The sequence below is a fragment of the Callithrix jacchus genome, chromosome 22 (assembly GCF_049354715.1).
Source record: "Callithrix jacchus isolate 240 chromosome 22, calJac240_pri, whole genome shotgun sequence".
Lineage (NCBI taxonomy): Eukaryota > Metazoa > Chordata > Mammalia > Primates > Cebidae > Callithrix > Callithrix jacchus.
The window spans coordinates 27,595,876-27,617,249 of record NC_133523.1 but is presented as its reverse complement, the minus strand read 5'-3'; the positions used below and the strand labels follow the sequence as shown (position 1 = coordinate 27,617,249).

The following is a 21,374-nucleotide window of genomic DNA, read 5'->3' as shown; positions in this document are numbered from 1 at the left end:
AGGACCTCTGCAGACACCTGTGATGCTCATGACATCCTCTGCTCATGGTACCATTTTACCCACCCCGCTGTGGGTACCTCGGACACTCCCCGGCCATCTGCCCCGCTCCAACTGTCCAGGGATCAAGGACAGCTGGCACAGGTTTTCACTTTACATGCACAAAGAGCTCTAGGGGCATCTGGACGATCTAACAATTTCCCTGCAAACAGGACCAGCCTCAAGGGACTGTGACCTGTGCACGTCACCCGGGACCCCCGGCCTAAAAGCACCCTGAGTTTGGTTTAATGTTCTATTTCTGCCTTGAAATTCTTCATGACTGAATGGCAGGCCCCACATTTGCATTTTGCACAGAGCCCTATGAATTATTATGCTTGTCCTTCCTGTTAACTTTCCTTAAGACAGCTATGGCTTTCCTGTGGAGAAACCCAACATACACTACCTCAGCCAGGTGACCAAGGTCAACATCATCAATGATAAGCCAGGTAAATATGACACGATGGTATCTGACACCATGTGATGAGAATGGTCCTTTATCTCCCTGGCCTTCCTCACAAGGTCCAAGTTCCTCCCATAACTCCAGTCTAACCATGAGAAGAACATTTGATAAACAGTATAGGCCAAGCATGGAGGCGTACACCTATAATCCCAGCACTTAGGAAGGACGAGATGGAAAGATTGCTTGAGCCCAGGAGTTTGAGATCAGCCTGGGCAACGTGGCCAGACCCCATCTCTATTAAAAAAAAATACAGTCTAAAAAATACCTGTCCAGGACTCCTCAAAGATTGTGCTGAGGTCATCGAAAACAAGGAATGTCTAAGAAACTATCACAGAAGGTTGTCCAGAAGTGGAAGAGGTGGGGGGGCTTGGGGGCATACGGCTACTCCTTGTACTTTCCACTCAATTTTTCTATAAATCCAAAACTTCTCTTAAAAAAACAAAGTTTATTAATTAAAAAAGAAAATTAAATGTAATGTGGTAACGTGGACGAGATCCTAGACCAAAGGACATTTGGTAAAAGCTAAGGAAATCCAAATAAGTATAAGCTTTGATTAATTATAACGTATCAATATTGCTTCATGTGCTGTGGCCAAAGTACCACAGTGATATTAACAACAGGAGAAGCTGAGTGTGGAGTATAAGAAGATTTGGATGCTTCTTGCAACTTTCCTGCAAATCTAACACTATTCAAAAGTTAAAAATGTATTCTAAGCCTCCCTTCCCAAAAAAGGGTGTAGCTAAAGAAACTATAGTTCCAACAGGCCAGAAGTCATAGGGAAGGTGGCAGACAGAAAGCCTCCCGCTCCTCCCAGAATCTCGCTGCCCCCTCCTCAAACCCTTCACTCAGGACTCACCTGGAAGAGGATGATCGCAGCAGCTTGAAGCAGCCACACGTTCTGGAATGAAAACTAACTCGTCCACTTTGTTTTTTGGTTACATCTCTCCCCCTGGAGACCACTGGTGCTGCTGAATTCTCTGGCTTCCTTGCCATAGGCTAAATATTGTGTTTCTAGCAGTGAATAGCACGTGCAGAAGGTGTGGAGGTGGGCTGGGGATGCTCTGGGTAAAGCTGACTCACTCTATCCCCTCTGAAACCTGCACTGAGATTCCAAGGCAGGCATCTTCCACCTCTGGCATCCCTGGCTGGCTCTGAGGTGCCCTCTCCTATCATACCCATGATGGATGTAAGCAGGTAGGCAGTGCGAGCTGTAAGCCAGGCTGAGCATCCTCGGAGGAGCAGGGTGCCCAGGTGTAGAATGCCCACATGTGGAATGGGTACACCTGTGCATGGCTGCATTCCATTAAGAACTACCAAACACCCTTTGAGGAGTGTGCCTCTATCAGTCGAGCGTTGTTGGGTACCCCAGAATTAGAAGAGGGGTCCAGGTGTATTGGCTTATAATGGTCCCCCTGTGAGGAGAAAAGATTTTTCCTGGAACGCAATGGGCAAGCAGAGGTCTGAGGAAGCCTGCAGCAGGCTGGGGACTCCTCTCATGTTCCTTTCCTTTATGTTTGTTTGGAGACCTGGCTTGGCCAACAGCACGGTATTGCAGGGGACATCCCATTACAGGGAGTGGGTCTGCAGCAGCCCCCCAGGGCCCTGTGTCATGGGTATCTGGGTCTTCCAGGTGCCAGGAAAGGGAGAAAGCCCCAGGCGGCCTGGAGGGCCCCTCTTTGTTGGGTGTGAGAATCCTCATACCTCTGGACATTCTCAGGCGGGAGTGGGATGAGTAACTGCCTGCCTGGAAGACCCCTCTGCACCTGCACCCCCAAAGCCAAAGCTCCTTTCACCTCTTCTTCTTCCCTGTTGATCTCAGCGTCCACACCCATCTCTGCCTAGGTGTCGATGGGCACTGGTGCCCAGCCCCTCCCAAGCTCTGCTTTAATCTGCACTCATGACTTTTGATGCTTCTGTCCAGCACATCAGCTTCCCCAAGACCATCTCTGCATCCATCCCTGCTGGCCTGTGTTTTCCCAGCTCTCCCGACCTCCTTCAAGAACCAGCAGCCCTCAGGGACTCCTGCAGAGTCCACACCGCCAAGTGATATCTGAACAAGTCGGGCCTTGAGGTTTGTGCTCCCGGCTTTGTGCAGACACCTCATCCCAGGTCCCAGGTTATGAACTGGGAGAGTGGCAGGGGAGATGTGCTTGGCCAGCACCTGCCATGTGCCTGATGTGGGACACAGGACCCCATGCAGGCAGCAGCTATGACACTTTGCCAGCCCGCCAGTCCCACTGAAGCTTGGCACCCAAGCTGGGACCTTCTCCTTCTGCATTCCATCCTCACAACCTGCGCCTCTGAGACATCGAAGTGAATCACAGCATCTTCCCAGCCCCAAGCCTTACTGCCATGTCCTCCTCTTTGTCCTAGTCTCAGCATTAACCTAGTCAAGCCTGGGGAGTCAGACAGAGATTCTCTTTCTAAAAGGCACCGGGCAAGCTTGAAGGAGAGGTCCGAACTTCCAATAAAACACACTGGGCAGGGTGTGATGGCTCACGCCTGTAATCCCAGCACTTTGCGAGGCCGAGGCGGGTATCACCTGGGGTCGGGAGTTCGAGACCAGCCTGACCAACATGGAGAAACCTCATCTCTGCTTAAAAATATATATATATACAAAATTAGCTGGGCATGGTGGCACATGCCTGTAATCCCAGCTACTCAGGAGGCTAAGGCAGGAGAATCACTTCAACCTGGGCAGTGGAGGTTGCAGCAAGCTGAGATTGAGCCATTGCACTCCAGCCTGGGTAACAAGAGCAAAACTCCATCTCAAAAAATCAAAACAAAACAAAACAAAAAACCCACAGGAGTTGTTTTCTGGAATTTCAGTTTCCTACAGAAACCACGCAACGTTTCTTGTCGTGGGCGGTGATACATTTTTCACGGGGAGCTGGTGCCCATTTGTGCTCACTCACTCCCAGCGTGATCTCCACGCACTAGGGCTACACCCTCCCCTTCTCTCACCTCCTGCCCAGATGGCAGAGCACTGGGCTCACACAGGCCAGTGTACAGCCAGGGCTGTGAGCACAGCTCACTTTGCTAGGTTAGGAGAGAGAGCTATGCCAGGGTGCCCCTGCTCCAGCTGTTGTGGAAAGGGCTATGGTCCCCTCAGGGTACACAGTAGCTTCCCAGTGACTTAAGGTCTGGGCAGAGGCCCATCCTGATGCCAAAACCCTCCCTCAGAAATGCTCACTATCTTGGCCAAGGTCCAGACCCCAAAGCATAGCACATTACTACAGAAAGAGTAAAAGGTCCCACTGGCCTCTGAAAAGCCAGTAGCATAGGATACAATCGATGAATGAATGACCTTCACAGGCTCAAAGCTGTCACTCCTTTCTTGTGCAGGGGAAGGGAGGTAGAGACCCACTCTCCTTGTTGTCATTCATTTATTCAAGTGTGTACTAAAATAGCCAAAAGGACACACCATCGATAGATGAATTGGATAAAGACAATTCAGGATATGCATATAGTAGAATACTACACAGCCTTAAAAAGGAAGGAAATCTGTCACAGGCTGAAACATGAATGAATCTTAAGGCTGCCAGGCTAAGTGAAATAAGCCAGACATGAAAGGACAATTACTGTGTGATTCCACTTACATGTGGTACTTAGAGTACTCAAATTCACTGAAAGTAGAAGGGTGGTTGCCAGAGGCTGAGGGGAGGGAAATGGGGAGTTATAGGGAACAGGTACAGAGTGTCAGTTTTGCCAGATGAGAAGGGTTCTGTAGATGGGTGGTACTGACGGCAGCAAAACCATGTGAGCATAGTTCATCCCACAAATCATGCTGTTAAAAATGGTTAAAATGGTTAAGCTCTCTTTCCTTCCTTCCTTCCTTCCTCCCTCCCTTTCTTCCTTCCTTCCTTCCTTCCTTTCCTCCCTCCCTTTCTCCTCCCTCCCTTCCTTCCTCCCTCCCTTTCTTCCTTCCTTCCTCCCTCCCTTTCTTCCTTCCTTCCTTCCTCCCTCCCTTTCTTCCTTCCTTCCTTCCTTCCTCCCTCCCTTCCTCCCTCTCTTTCTTCTTTCCTTCCTTCCTCCCTCCCTTTCTTCCTTCCTTCCTTCCTCCCTCCCTTCCTCCCTCCCTTTCTTCCTTCCTTCCTTCCTCCCTCCCTTTCTTCCTTCCTTCCCTCCCTCCCTCCCTCCCTCCTTCCTTCCCTCCCTCCCTCCTTCCTTCCCTCCCTCCTTCCTTCTTTTGCAGGAGGGTCTCATTCTGTCACCCAGGCTGGAGTGCAATGGTGCGATCTCAACTCACTGCAGCCTCGATCTCATGGGTTCGAGCAATCCTCCCACTTCAGCCTCCTGAGCATCTGGAATGCACCCTCATACCTAAATCTGTATTTTGTTTTGTTTTGTTCTGTAGCAATAGGGGTCTCCGTATATTGCCCCAGCTGGTCTTGAATGACTGGGCTCAAGTGATCCTTCTCCTTCAGCCTCCCAGAGTGCTGGGATTACAGTTGTGAGCCACAGTGCCCAGCCTAAAATGGTAAATTCCATGTTATGCGTATTTGCTTTTTAGACAGGGTCTCACTGTGTCACCCAGGCTGGAAGGCAGTGACATAATGGTGACTCACTGCAGCCTCTACCTCCTGGGCTCAAATGATCCTCCCACCTCAGTCTCCTGCCTTCTGAGTAGCTGAGACCATAGGTGTGAACCACCATGCCCAGCTAATTAAAAAAAAATCTTTATATGTTGGCCAGGCTGGTCTTAAAATCCTGGGCACAAGTGATTCTCCCGCCTTGGCCTCCTAAAGCACTAGGATTCCAGGCATGAGCCACCATACCCAGCCTATTACATGTATTTTACCACACATTTTTAAAAAGTATTTATTGAGCCTGTATAATGTACTGGGCGCTGTTGTGGGCACTGACGATGTGGCAAGGAACCAATCTTGGTCTCCTGGCACTCACACTGGGGAAAGTCAACAAATAAGAAAGGAAATTAATGAATGAGTGAAGAAGAAACCCAGAAAGAGTGAACAAGATGCCCTCCAAAGGCCTCAAAGATGAAAATCCTATGGAGAAACATCTTCAGGGGGTGACTGAGAGAGACAGTTCCTACTGAGCGCCCTGGAAAGGCCTCCGGGAGGAAGTGGCACTGAGGTGAGGGTGAGATGGAGCTAGCCCCAGGATGATCGGTGGGGAGATCAGGCCTGAGAGGCAGCAGGCAAGGCTGAGGCCGCTACAGGGCTGGCTTTAGCTACTGAGGCTAGAGAGAAGGTGGCGGGGCTCCAGCAGAGTGAGACAGGGAGAGTCAGGTGACGGGCCTTGTCCACTGCAGATTTAACTCCATACGTAATTAACGAGAAGTCACTGGGGGATTCTAAGCACGGAAGCGGTGTGGTTCCAATGACCACTCCGATGCCTGGGCCGATGTCACTGCTCAGTCACCATCCCCAATGGCCCCATTTCTCATCAGGCAGTCCCTGTTCTCCAGAGTGCTGCATCCCTTGGGGGTTCCAGCACATTCCATCCAAATTCCCCAAAGAGCTACAGCCATCAAAGGGGCCCTCTAGGCCTCCATGGAACTTTGTGCTTCCTGATAAGGAGCTTGGGCAGGAGGAGGAGCCCCACCCTGGTGGAGCCCGCTCTGTCTCCTCCCTTCCAGGCACTCACGTTCTGTCCCTTTTCCTTGAAGAGTCTCCTGGACCCATGCACCATTCTTCCTGTGGGACCCTACCTCCTGGGGATGACAGCGTTTCCTCAACCACTAACCAAAAAAGGACCAAGGACCCCAATGCACCTGCCTGCACACATTTTCAAGCAGAAGCTGGTGAAGCTGCCATGTGGGGTCTTGGTGATTTCCAGGAAAATTTCCATCCAATTCATGGCTCCCCTAACCCACCACTTTCTGTCCCTTGAAATTTGTTCTTTCTGACCTTATGAAATGGCTGGGAGATGATGTGTTGGAATTTCAGGAAAGGGCGATTCCTATGTTATGGGCACACAGGGGGCATGAAAAGCCAATCGATGTTGACCCCTTGCAGGCCCGGTGGCATCTGGTCCCCAGGCTCTGGTCAACACCCCCAGCTGGCTGCAGAATGTGTGGGTGCCGTTCTGAAATCCCTGCCTTGGAGTGAGCTGGGTCAGGCTCACTTCCACTCCCATCGCTCCAGGCCTGCAACCCCAATCCTCCATCGTGCCCCTAGAACTTGGCCAGCTAAACCCAAAAGTGGCGATGAGATCACTTTGCAGGTGCTGGCCAGGGGGTTAGGCCTTAAACACTCTGCAGACCGAAGATGCGGTGTCCACAGTTGAAGGCTCTACCCCACACCCTGACTTCCAACAGGCACAAGTGGGTGAGGCAGCTATTCTGTTGGTAAACTTCAGCAGGAGGGAGGCAAGAGAGAAAACAGCTACTTCTAGAGCCGCCTCTTAGGATCATGAAGGAGAAGAGTCATCCGGGGAAAAGTTGGAGATGGAGCCAAGGTCACTACTGTCCCAGAGAGGGGGTCCCCAGGATGCTGACAGCCAACAAACTGAGTGCATCACCATGAGGTTTGGTCCTGAAGCCACATTGTCACGTACCCCACCTGATGACCTGCCCAGCTCACAATAACCCACACCAAAGGTCTATGGCAGCAGGCCCTGTGCTGTGTATTTAGGTTCTTACAGGAAGAGAGGTGGGAAGGACTGAACCCCAGCTGGCTCCTGGGCAAAGTGCCTTTTCTGCTGGGAGAAGGCATCTCATTTCATTCTGTATAAGTTGACCACGTTCCCTGACATCTGCTGCGCTCCATGCCCTGTGCAGGGGACCGTGATGGAAATGCAGCTGAAGACAACACAACCCCTGCCCCATGGAGCTCATGGACCACCTCCAGGCACAGAGCTGGCTGAGTTCCAGAACAGAGGATCCCTGAATGAGGACCCCAGAGCCTCAAGCCCCAGCTTCTTCCAGGAGGTGCTTGAGGCTGCAGAGGCCACAGCTGTAGACAGGAAGGCAGGGCTTTCTGCATTTCCCAACTTGCATCCCAAAAGCCAGATCTTCCGCCAGAGACTGAGCCAGCATTAGGTAGGGAAAATCCCACTAGTGACGCACAGAGGTTCTGGGAAAACGGGCAAGGACAGCCTCAGGACCCAGATACCCCTCCTCTAAGGAAAGCTGAAGGTCACAGTCCTTGTGGGAGGTCAAATCCACTCTATGTCATAATAAGCCATCATGCTATGCAACACATATGCACCCCAATCCATGCCAACACAGGCAAATGCATATGGATACACACATCCCAACACACACATCCTTACCCACACAACACACACCCCATCCCATGCCAACACAGCATCACAACTGCATAGCCAAATACCACATCCTCACACTTCCCAATACCCACAAACACATACTGACATTCACATCCCAAGCCACTGTCACCCGTGCATGCACCAATACACATACTCAACACATGCATGTCCCCTCTCATGTCCGAGACATCCATAGTCCAAGACACACAGGCCAACACATACTTAAACACACACACAGGCACAGAGGGACACATGTACCCGCAGCAACCTACACTTGAAAGATTAAGGTCACCTGCCAATATTCATACAGCATCACCACCCCAAGACAGCATAAGCACACTCACCAATATGTCCATATCCTCATATGTACAACACATGTTCAACACACACACACACACACAATCACAAGGAAGGAACCTGTTGGCCTCCTCCCATCCATCACAGCAGACTCGGCCCCTCCAATGAGTCCTGGGCCCTTTTCCCAAGCGCATCTTAGGTGGGGCCAGGGCCTCGTGCCAGCCCCAAGCCTCCTGCTGCATGTGGCCAATGTGAAGTGGCTGCTTGCTCCAGCCCTCTGTGCCCATCACAACAAAGCCCTCAGCCGCCCCTCCTCTGGAGGCCCTCCCAGATAATCACCCTGCCCTCCTAATTTACACCTCCATGGACTGCCCTGACCAGGCAGGAGGATTACAGAACTCCTTCTCTTTCTCTTGGGGGAGTCTCTCCTCTTCTATAGAAGGGGTGGGAGCGAAGAACTGACTTCTGGATGGAGTTTGTAAGCTCCTGTGTGAGGCGCAGGTGGTGCCAGCAATGTCCCTCTACCTGCAACCCCTTCTCCCGCCAGCCACACACCCAGGCCACCTCCCCACATGGAGCTGTGGGCTAAAACATGTGAAGGACACTCACAGATCATCACAGTGTCAGAGGGACTGGGGAACTGAGACTCAGGCAAGCTCATACAGGCAGAGAGCTGGGCAGCCTGAGTCAGGCTGTGCTAGCCTGTCTGCCAGGCCATGCTCCCGTGGCCTTGGAGAGGCTACTTCCCCTCTCCTCCTCCCTGTCTTGGACACTAGGGGAACTGTGTCACCTGTTGTGTGTGTGTGACCTTCAGCAGGGGCTTGGGGATAGTCACAACCACAGCTCTTGGTGGGAGGGGGTCACCTCAAGCCTAAGTGTGGGGTTCAGGGGAGGTCCCATCAGACATCAGTCATGGGAATAAGTGCTGGGCTATCCTCCTTTCCTGCTCCTTCCTCTGAAGGAAAGTGGGGATGACCTCCACTGAGAAACAAAGAGAGGGAAGGGGTGACCGCTGACATCCCTGCAGCCTGCCCTGCCAGAGCTGGGTTTGCTGGTGAGCTGCAGTTCTGCCTTCGGTTGCATTTACACAACTCCCGGCATGGGCCGAAGGTGGAGTTAAAAGGCGAGAGGTCACGCAGAGGTGGGTTCAAATGCCAGCTCTACTGCTTCTAGCTTTACAACTCCATCCAACCTCTGTATGCCTGTTTACACATCTGCTGATATGCTCCCCTCTCCAGACCTCCAGGAATCTCGGAGGGCAGATTCCCAGGGACGCCCTCTATGGAACATTCCTGGACAATCGGGAAATGGGAGCCCGTGCCAGGAGCCCGGGTCACCCTACGCTCAACCCCTCTGATGCTCCCATGCAGCCTGACCCTTCAGAGCGAGGACAAATGCAGGTTTGGGGCACAGGCATCTTGTTTCTACCTGAGGAGGAGGCAGTGAAGGAGAAGGAGGTGCCAGGAAGATGACCAGGCTGCTCCCCTGTGCTTGAGAGGGCAGCCAAGGCCCAACACCCTGAGTCGCCATCCCTAAGGTAACTAACCACTCTTCCTCTGTGGTCTTCCAACTCTCTTTTATGTGGGGGCCATTCCCAAAGACAGACCAGCTTCTCCTCAAGAGCAGGGAAGCCCACCTTCCCTTCCTCTTGGGTGCCACCCCTTTCTTCATCAACATAATGAGGACGCAGCCCTGCACACACAATGGCCACATGGAAGGACATGTCATTTGGCTTTGCTGGTATCCTTTGTCACTTCCAGGCTGAGAGGAGACTCAGTATTATCGAAGCAAAGAAGAGAGCAGGCAGGAAAGGACCCATGGAGAAAGTGACCAAAGAACTCGCGGTCCCAAATAACACAGTCACAGCTCTGTGATGGGGGAAGGTAGGGACAGAACCTTGTCACCAGGTACAGAACCTCCAAACCACCTTGCTCAGGGAGGCTGGGATGCCTCTTCTGGTGTCCTGAACAGGAGGGCCAGTGCCTCTGCTACAGGAAGAACCTCAGAGCCGTGACAGTTGGACACTATTTAGTCAACCAAGCTACATTCCTCCTCCTCCATCTGTATCTCTGTGAGAAAGCTTCTCTCTGTCACATTCAGCACAGGATGGATGAGATGGCATTCTCTCTTTCCCACTTCTCCAAGGACTAACCTGCTTGCCATGAACCAAGTGTGGCACCCCATTCCCCTGGCAGTAGTGGCTGGTTCAGGAATGGGCATAATAATACAAAAAGACCTTGTAGGATGAAGAAGATCACTGCTAGGCCTCCAGAAAAAAAGTGCTCCTCTGTTTGCTGGCATGGGGATATGAGGTGTGAGCAATGGCAGCTCTTTTGCTACTATGAGGCACGTCCATGGGGATGCCATTGGAGCTGCGAAATCCACCTCACTTAGAGTCTAGACCTTCCAGTTCTGTGAATCCCTGCTCCTCTGTGGTTTTAGTTGTAGTGAAAGTCAGTTTGAATTAAGATTCGCTGTGGCAACAAAATGGGGGGGCACGTTGGGCAGGAACTAAACCATCTTGAATTCACTCCACACAGAGAAGAAAAGCTGCCTGCCTGGGACAGCATCAGTGACTGCTCGACAAGGGCACCCTAATCATCCTCCAGCGGAAGAGATGCAAACAACTAGTCCCACCACTGCACCCAGGACATAGACAAATGGCTACCGGATTCAATGACACAAACCAGTGAGGCCGACCCCGGGGAGAGGAGTCAGCCACAGTGGCTGAAGGAGACTTGTCCACTTCCTCCAGGAAGTCACGAGGATTGACCAGATTCTACAGAGGAAAAGAGTTACTCCTCCTTGCCAAAAAAGTTACTGAGCTAATGGAAGTGGTCCCTTGCCCTTTCAGGTCCTTTGAGAACAAATGTGAGCACCAAGGGGCTTACACAGGCCCCAGAGTAAACTCTCTCGTGTGTCTGCCTCACTCTGAATTACCTGCCTAGCACCAAGAGGCTGTAGGCTTCTGGATGCTGAAATGCATCTCTACTCATCTGTTTTTTTTTTTTTTTTTTTTTTTTTTTTTTTTTGAGTTGGAGTCTTGCTCTGTTGCCCAGGCTGGAGTACAGTGGCTTGATTTCAGCTCACCACAACCTCTGCCTCCTGGATTCAAGCAAGTCTCCTGCTTCAGCCTTTCTAGTAGCTGTGATTACAGGGACCTGCCACCATGCCCAGCTAATTTTTGTATTTATAGTAGAGATGGGGTTTCACCACGTTGGCCAGGCTATTCTCAAACTCCTGACCTCATGATCTGCCTACCTTGGCCATCCCACTCTTACTTATGGAAGAAATGAATGCTCACTACAGAAACCACATGCCCCCCAAAGCTGAAAATACTCATTAGCTGGTATTTTACAGGAAAACTTTGCGGATCCTGTGTGAAATATTCCATGAGAAGAAAAAAATATGATACACATTTCAATAACAAATTACACAGAGTTATGTACTTTCTTTTTACTAAGTACATTTTTAGTTGCATAAAAAGGACTGGAAAGGAACGAATTAAAAATGTTCACCTAGAGTTTGAAGGATCAGTAAGATGACTATAGTTAACAATAATCTATTGTACATTTCAAAATAGCTAAAAGAGAATAATTCAAATGTTTCTAGCATAAAGAAAAGATAATATTTTTTGAGTCAAGGTCTTGCTCTGTCATCCAGGCTGGAGTGCAGTGGCACAATCTCAGCTCACTGCAACCTCCATGTCTTGGGCCCAAGAGATCCTCTCACCTCACCTACCCAAGAAGCTAGGATTACAGGCATGTGCCACCACCCTGGCTAATTTTTGTATTTTTTGTAGAGATGGGGTTTCATTATATTGCCCAGGCTGGTCTCAAACTGCTGGGCTCAAGTGATCTGCCCACTTCGGCCTCCTAAATTGTTGGAATACAGGCATGAGCCACTGTGCCCAGCCAAAACAAATATTTAAAGTGATAAAGGTCCCAATTACCCTGATTTGATCTTTACACATTATATAAATGTATCCAATTAGCACATGTACTCCAAAATCTATACATATACTATGCATCAATAACAAAATATTTACTAGTTTAATGAAAAAAAGTTCATAGTGATGATTCCTGCGTGGTGGTAGGCATATATATATATATATTTTAATTTTTTTGTTTATCTATATCTCTTAAATGTCCAATATGAACAAGAATCACTTTATAGTAAGAAAAAAGATAATAAAGTTATTAAACAACACGCATCATAAAGTCAGTGAAAAGGACTCATGGAGACCAAGTGGAAAGGTTTAGGGTTTGGTTGGGGTGTTTGTTGGTTTTTGAGATGGAGTTTCACTATCGTCACCCAGGTTGGAGTACAGTGGCGCAATCTCAGCTCACTGCCACCTCTGCCTCCTGGATTCGAGTGATTTTCCTGCCTCAGCCTCCTGAGTAACTGAGATTATAGGCACCCACCACCACGCCCACCTAGCTTTTGTATTTTTACAAAAGGATGAGGTTTCACCACATTGGGCAGGCTAGTCTCGAACTCCTAACCTCAAGTGATCTGCCCTCCTCAGCCTCCCAAAGTGCTGGGATCACAGGTGTGAGCCCCCATGCCCAGTCCCAAGTGGAAAGGTTTTAAAGGTCAGTAGTAAGGACATTTCCAAGGGGTCCCAGCCCCAGCTGGGGATGGACATGGACACTGCCAAGCCTTCTCCCTCAATGCAAACTGTCATGCCACACAGCAACTTTGCTGATGGATCACTCCAATTTTTCAGGGCAAATTATTAAATTTTAAAAAATGAAATGAAATGAAAATAAAAACATATAGTTTAGCAACAATTAAATATATATGTATATGGGTGTGTATATATAACAGATATGTATATAGATATATAGCAATAAAGAGAAGCATGTATCTGTCTTGTTCTTCAAGACAACCACCACTGCACACACTTCATGTTGAACTCAGCGTCAACACATTGGAAATGTTCCAAAATGCCTCTCAAGATGATTAAGGACAACTGAGAGTGTCCAAAAACCACGATGACAACTGCTGCGCCACCACACTAAGACTTTCTGGACATTACTTTAATGAAAAGAGGAGAGCACCATGGCACAAACCCGTTTCATCGTGCATCAAATGGTTTCGGAAGTGACGTCAAACAAAAGAAAAGAAACTAGCGTTGGCCAAAAGTCTAGTCCCACAAGCTGCCTCTGTAAGGGAGAGAACTGATTTCTCTGTGGAATGCCCTGGGCCCCATGGCACGGAGTAAAATGGAAAGGTTCCCCAAAGGTAGACACTGCCTTGCAAAAAAAGCTGAAAAATGACCCCGTCCTTTGGAAGCACGTGAGATGTTAAAGCCAAGCCCGTTCTCATGCCCACACTGGAGGCAGCCTCCTGGCTGGGCACTGTTAAGGGGAGGGCCGGCCTCCCATGTGGCGTGGTGGGTAGCCAAGGAGTCAGCTTGTGCTGTGCCTCTCGCTTCTCCCAGACACATGCCACATGTCACACAAAAACTCCAAGGCTCACAGCAACAAAGAGATGGGTCCCACAAGAAGATAAGCCCTGGACAACTTTCTCCTGGGATGGGTGGGAGCAGGAGGCAAATGAATTCTGCCTGGATCACTGCCTTTGCTTTCGTCACGGCCCCCATTTTGCCCAGGCCCACCCATCAGGTAGCTGAAGATGGTGTTTGTTCAGACATGCATTGTTCGGGGACTCTGTAGTGTTTTTTAAAGATGCGGCTCAGGGAAAGGATGGTGGCAAATCTCTGTGCTTAGTTTGGCCCTGTTTGTTGCAAGCTGAGACGCTGAGTTCTAGATCTTGTCTTGCTGGCACATTTTAGAGGCACAGCACTCATTTCTTATACTCTGCTGATCAGCCCTGCTATGACAGGGCAGAAGCGGTCACCAACCAATCCCAGCTAGCGCAACCCTGTCACACTCACAACATGCAAGGATTTAGATAAAGACGGTATGCAAAATGCAAGACTAAACAAATAGATGGAAATACAGCCCTAGTAAACCTAAACCAGACCTGGCTCGAGGGGCCCCACAGAGAGCAAAGAGCTCACATGCACCCCGAGGTAGACCTGTCTTCGCTACGTGGCTCCCAGGGGATCCCAGCCTGGCTCAGGTGCCTCGATGAGTAGGTTCTGCCCAAGAAACAAGTCCCATAGCTCTGCCCAAGTCCTGTTCCCCTAAGTTCCTTTTGGGGATGGGGGGGGCATGGCTTTCTGAGAAGGGCTTTCCAGATGGCGCCTGGCTGAGGCAGTGCCAGACTCCACAGCTTAAGTAAATGTTGCCATCGCCCCGTCCTGCCAGGAAAAGGCAAGGGGGACCCACGGCTGCTCTCGGCTGCAGCGACGCTTGCTTCCTGGGGAGATCAAAGTCCACCCACCACCTGCCCACCCCACCCCGTGCCATGCACCCCTCTTGGAGAGCCCCTTTCCTCTGCATTTGCAAGCCTCGCTTGGCCCCCACCTCCTTCATCCATGCGCCAGCCCCATCAACAAGGGTGGAGAGATGCACCCATCAGATGCCCAGAGAGGAGAGGAAGGTGAAAGGAGGTGAGACATCCAGAAAGGCAGCAAGCAGGCCCAAGGGTTGCAGATGGCAAAGGTTCCAGCCCAATCATCACGGATTTGGGAAGTGTGCACAAATCCAATCTCCTGATCTCTGCAGGTGTTTCTCCACCCCTGCCATCAATGCTCCAAAACAGCGCTACAGTAAAGGAGTTAACTACTCACTTGCCTGACTTCCCCAGCTCAAAAGGCTTCCAAATGCTCCCTTCACAGTTCTTTCCCAAGAAATTCACTCTGTCTCCATCTCTAGATCTCCAAGTATCTCCACAGTCTCTCTCTAGAACCCAGTGGAATCTCGAGGCCAGTATAACAGGGGCCTTGTCGAAGCCGGCCCTGTCCCCACCCCTTTGTGACATCCAGGCTACTACCTGCAAGAAACTGCTCTGGGAGAAGGGGCAGACCTGGGAAATACACTCAGGTGTAGAGCAAGAAAGTCTTTGTTACCTTACCCTTCCTGGGAGTGCACTTCCTATGAGCAGGACACAGAGTTTCAAACCAGAGAAAGGATTGGAAGGATAAGCAACCTGGCAGCGAAAGGATTTGGGCGGCCAGAAAGACCCCAATTCGCCCTCCATACAGAGGCTGCCCCAGCTCTGCCGAAGTGGCCCCTGGCAGGGCTCACATAACATGGTGGGCGTCATTTCCCAGCTACCTGAGTGCATAGTAAGCATGCAAGTGGGTGAGAGTCAGCCCCCGGAAGTTGATGATACCTGCTTTTGGCCAGATCATCCATCAGGAGATGCGTTGTGGCTTTTTGCAAAGCAAATTGCTAATTCCCGCCCCAGCACACCCAAGGTGGTGGTCAAGACCTAAGCCTGGAACCTCCCGTTCAAGTTAACAGAAATCACACAGCTAATGCTGCAAGCTCTGTTTTGAAAATTGACTGCTTAATTCCTTGCCTCATTGTAACCTGTCTTTAGCTAATCTGTGTTTTCGTTATTACCATGAAATTTAGGTTTAAATGAACGTTTCCATCCAGCGAGCTAACATCCAGAGGGAACAAAGCATCATGGAGCCCCTCGGAAGCTCAGTGGGCATGAGTGATGGAAACAGAAGGGTAGCCTGGGCAACGCCATGCCCATCCTGCAGACGGGCAAAGTGAGGCCACCAGATAAACACATCTGAGTGACCCCTCAGCCTGGAATCTAATCCCTCACATACAAAACCACTTCCTGCCTGGGTACATGCTAGAGCAGAGAGGGGGCTCTGCCTCTGGGAATTTATGTCACATACCTCTGATGTTATACGCCCAGTTCGAAGACTTTTAGAGCCAGCACAAGTACCCTCTTTCTGTAAAGCCAAGAGACAGTGGAGTGGTTTCAAGCAGCCCCCCTGGAGAAGTGGGATTTGTGGCTGCATGTAAAGGGGTCACAAAGATGATAAAAGCCCCAGAGTGTGATTGATCGTTCCCAAATCAACGCTTCTAAACACAGGATGATACAAGTTCACCGAGTGAATGAGAAGTTTCCAAAAAGGAACTGCTGGTAGGCATCCGGCTCCCAAGGAAGGAGGAGGAGGATGTGACAGCCATAAATGAACCAGCATCTGAGAGGAACTGTGATCCTGGCATGAGCAGGTTGTCCCAAGCAGACAGACCACCCTGGGACCCCAGCGGAAAGGTGGCCGCCAGGGGAGGACACGGGGGCCTCTGACCCTGTTCCCCATCTGACATTCCCCAAGAGCCACCTGACCAGCCAGTCTATTCGTCTAGGCAGGCGGCCACCTCAGTTCTCGGCTCTCAGCTCAGAGGACAGGCCTTGGCCAGCATCCGCCTGGGCACAGCTTCGAGCCGAGCCTCTGTAAATCTCCGCAAACACGGCGGCCGCCTGCACACGCTTCCCCGGCAGGGACGGAAGGGCTGCATATGGCGCTCGGCTTTCACAGCTGAGCTTTAAAAAAAGTGCAGCTTTTCATCTCACTGAACCAGCTCCCAAATTAGGAGGTGGGACAGGGAGAGTGGAGTTAGGGTGGGGTGGGGGCAGAAAAATAAGGAAGCAGGGGGCAGAGGATGGGGTAGAGGGAACCTTTAAGGTTAAATGTGATTTTAAAAGAAATCTCAGACTATGATCTGTTCATAAGCTCCTTCTGGAAAATTAAATAATGCTGCCTATTTGTCATCCCCAAGTTGACTAATTTCAAGTTCCTAATATCATTTTTAAAATGACCTTTTTTTTGTAACAGCGAAGGCGTCTATCTAAGAAGGAAGGCATCACTCACATGCTTGAGCCTGGGCTGAAAAATGTGTAAGTATTATTTATAAATGGGATTATTGTTTTCCAAAGTTCTGATTGGCAAAGAGATTAGTTGGGCCACCATGCCCAGGAGGGTCTCCCCAGGCTTTTTTTATTCCCTGCCTAGAGGTGGAAGGTGATTGGAATGGAACAGGAGGAAGAAGCCTGCTCAGGCAGTTTTCCTGATATTGCCTGGAAACTTTTACTTTCTGTTTCCTCTGCTGATAATGACTGTCTTCAGCTCTACAGCCAGCTCCCCTCTCCCCCTCTCCAGCCCCCTGTTGCTGCAGCCTCCCCGAGCTCCGGTATAAAGTTTGGCTTTTGCAGCAGGAAGCAGCTGGGCCAAGCAACCAGCGAATGATAATGACCTCAGAAATCTGCTGTTCGCTCGGCAACAATAGGGTGCTCAGTCTACTGGAAAATTGTGTTCATCAGCTAACTCTGCTCAGTTACTAATTGACATTGCCAAATATTTTAAGAACAATTGGAATGCACAAGCAAAAAAAAAAAAAAAAAAAAGAAGATCTTAATCCTCAAACTCAAATTTTTTTTTCTCTTTCTTCTTTTGGGTGCCTGGATTTGTTTGTGTGTGGAGCAGGCACTGGTTATCGTGAATGGGGGCAGGGAGGGGGAGCCACGTGAAAAAAAATGTGGGAAAGAAAGAAAATCTATCATATCACTATACACCCCATGTAAATGCGAGAGCGCCCCCGATAAAGGCCTTTGATGCTGTGGTCAATGGGATGGAGACCCAGCATTTCAGGAATGCAGCTCTAATAACAAAAGAAGACCTCGCTAGGCTTTTAGCCCAGCTGACCAAATAATCCTTGTCCATCTCAAAATATTATACCAGAAGTAGTAGGGGTTAACGATATTTTCATCTTCACATCTCTCCCTGGTTTTCCATTGATCCTGTAACTTAGCCGACTTTATTTAATGAACAGAGGGTCAATGCATTCAATTACCCCCTTCTCACCATCAACACTTCAATTATCCCCACTCCAAAATTATGGGGAATTCGGAAGGTAACTGCCCTGTTGGATATAATGAAGAGTATCGTTTCTTAGTACATTAAGTTTTAATTATTCTGAGCGTGATTTCCAAAGCAAAATCTGAAGAAACAGAACTTTGGTCATTTTCTGACTCAGAGCAAAGCTAGGATTCGAGCTCAGCCTTAAAGGAGGTTTTAGAGAAAGACGCAAAGATTAATGCCATGAGAGTGTCTGCACGCAAGCCAGAAATGAGGAGGCATCGAAAGAGCCACTCGCTTTCTAAATGTCATAAAAGAGTAAAATTCATAAGCTGCTGTTTTCCAAATAGTACTCTTTGCATTGTACACGGAGGCAGGAATGACCACCGTGTGAAATTACTGGCAAGTCAAATAAACAACAACACAACAAAAATAAAACAAAGGGGGAAGATAGGGAAGTGATCTGTGTGACACTAGTTTTGTCCATTTTCTGTTAGAAAATATGACCTCTCAATTTGTCAGAGGTCCTAGTTTTCGCAGTTGATCTTAAGCTTGGTTCTCAGCAGTTTGGTGAGCCAAAGAACAAACACATTTTCTGGTTCACTGGAATCATTTTCACATGTTCAGTGATTCAAACATTCTTTTGCTCACATAACAAACAGCTGCATCCCACATTAGCCTAGGCAGTGACAGTCGCCCATCTCGGCAATAACTGTTTGATTGCAAACTTGACCCCCTCTTCGTCTCGGTCTGAGCAAGACATTTTTAAACAGCCACTCCGTTCCCAATCCTTCTTTGCAAAGAATTACATCAGATAACAAAGGACGTCTCTGCCACTCATTGTAAGCCTTCTTCTAGAGATCTGTTCTAAGAGGCTCTGTAAAAAGGTTTTTTATGATGAATTCAGAACTACTATCATGTTAAGAGCAGCGATTTATAAAGAAGAATTCATTGGTTAAGATCTGAAAAAATAGTTTCTCAGGCCCTACTGACCCAGTTTTCAACAAAAAAAAGAATCAAGTGATGCAAATTAAGTTTTGCGACATTGTTATGCAGTCTGAGAAATTTGTAAAACCGTGTTTTGCAGTTATTTCTTAATAGAAGCCTTAATAAGTACTTCTTTCTTTACTTAAGGGCTTAAATATTTTTTCTCTCTCTCTCCTTCACCTTGCAGGTTTCTCTTTAACAGGTAATAATAAAATACCCATTGTATCCAGATTTTTATTTAAATGCTTATTTTAATCCCACTTTTATACAAGTCAAACTTGTTGGAAATAAGAGGGAGGACTAACCAGATTTGGTTAAGAGTCCTAAATCCCAGAGAAACCTGAATGCTGCAGACGCACAGCTGATGCAGTGGCATATTGGTATGCCCTCAATTCTCCTACTTAGTCAGAAAATTATGAAAGGGTCTCATTTGAATATGAAGAAAACAAAGAAGTCAACCAGAAATGAAAGAATCAGTATTCACAATTATAAAATACTTGAATGAGGGGAAATAAAAGTGAGAAGATAACCACAACTCAAGTATAATTCTCTTTCAAGTCATGAGCATGGCTGATTCTTTTTAAGCAAAATGGGTTTTTTCAACCGAGCACTGAGAGATAGGCAAGCAACAGAGATAGGAATAGCACAAGGGTATCACTTGGCCAGAAGGTGAGAAAAACACGGTAAACACGTCATTAATGAAGCTGAACATTTGGTGTCAGAATATTCTGCCGAGACCCTTACATTTCAGCAGGTCTGAGAGAGGGATGGAAATCTGTCATTGTTAACTCCACATCACTCTCAAAACTTAGAGGAACCAGTATGCTCTCTGCATCTGTGTCCTGTAAAGGTCCCAATCCAAAATCAGAGGCTCAACACACATCAGAAGAGACCTCATCCTAGGAGGTAAACACATCATTCATGAAGGAGGCCAGAAAGAGTTCCTCCTGGCATTGGGATAGCTGGCACTTGGCTGCCTCCCGTGTAGGGATCTATCTTTACATGGTTACCACTGCCCTTCCTTTGAATCAGTATGTTCTGTGTGGCAGTCACTCCAGGTATTGTGACCTCACGCCTCCATGGCACTCATGCTGCTGGTTAGACACTTCCTAAGTGTCTCATCAGTAATAAATCCCAAACAAGTCTAGGACTCCAGGAGTAGACAGTATGTTTCATGGGTATTTAAGCAGCGGCATTAAGTGCTATCGGAATCTCTGGAATGCGGAGACCAGATTTATGTGTCTTAACAATTCTTTACTGGTTGGTAATAAGCCGGCAGAGTCCCACTTTATTTTCATACTAATTTTGTCCTCAAAGAAGAGTATACTGAAGCAAGACTATAACCGCAAAACTAAAACTGGCATCTACTTAATAAGGGCAGGGGTGAATCGCCTCCCAGACGGAAACAGGGATCGAAACCAAGGAGTAGGGGAGAAACCAAGGAAGAAGAAAAAAACTTTTAAAAAACGACCCTCCAAAGTGTGCCACTACATCTGTAACAGTGGGCAAGGCAGTGCCTCGAGGTGCCTCAAACTGTCTTTCATTTTCTAGACTTAATGGCTGATTGCAGAAATCAATGTTACCATTAGTAACAGGGTATTTGTTATGGCACGATTTCCTCTGTTGTTAGGCTGCAGAATGATTACAGTATTAGCGAGGTGCTTTCTTTATAAAGGGCTAGAGATATAACTTTCAATTTACTACCCATTAGTAAGGGGCTTTGGAAATATGGATGAAGGCCACAGCTCACCTGCTGTTACGTGGTGATTTTAATTTAGCCATCTAAGGCTAGCGTGTTTTTTAGTTTTGGGTTTTTTTTTTTTTTTTTCTCAAACTGGGCCAGGAAGCTTCATCATTTCACAGACATTTTGATGACAGATTTTCTGCTTTGCTATTTTAGACCCCAAAGCTGTATCGCCCGTGTAACACAGCACAATGTAAGACATAACAGTCATGCGTCTGCGTTTCAAACCCCTGCACTTTTCCAAATCATCAGAGGAAAGTGGTGGGGCTCTTTAGGTCACACGGATCTGGCAGGTGACCCACGTTGTAATTTTGTAAGGGATCAGAAGATAGGTTTGGCTTGGGGAGAGAGACTGTGGTGCCTTCATGAGAGAATCACGGGAACACGCTAATGGGGACAGAAAGATGGCGAAGTTTGGGACTTACACATTCACATCTAGGGATAGAGAGAATGCTAGCTCCTGAGTTCCAGAGACGAAATGATAGCAGACAGCATCAGGCTATGAAATGGGGTTGGATAATTGCAAGAAAAAGGCAGCCTAGGCCATTGAAAAATGTACCACCCGGCCATCTGCCTCACAACTTTGTTGTTATTGTTGTTGTTGTTGTTTTTGAAACAGTGTCTCGCTCTGTTGCCCAGGCTGGAGTGCAGTGGCATGATCTTGGCTCACTGCAACCTCTGCCTCCTGGGCTCAAGTGATTCTCCTGCCTCAGCCTCCTGAATAGCTAGGATTACAGGCATACGCCACCACACTCACCTAATTTTTGTATTTTTAGTAGAGACAGGGTTTCTTCATGTTGGCCAGGCAGGTCTCGAACCTCTAATCTCAAGTGATCCACCCGCCTCAGCCTTCCAAAGTGCTGGGATTACAGGCTTGA

The 21,374-nt window shown here is 48.5% G+C and overlaps 1 protein-coding gene across 42 annotated transcripts in view; it reads right to left on the bottom strand.

The window, feature by feature from the left end:
* Nucleotides 1–21,374, bottom strand: part of ZNF536 (zinc finger protein 536) — a 492,436-nt gene that overhangs the window by 240,107 nt on the left and 230,955 nt on the right. The window lies entirely within an intron of this gene.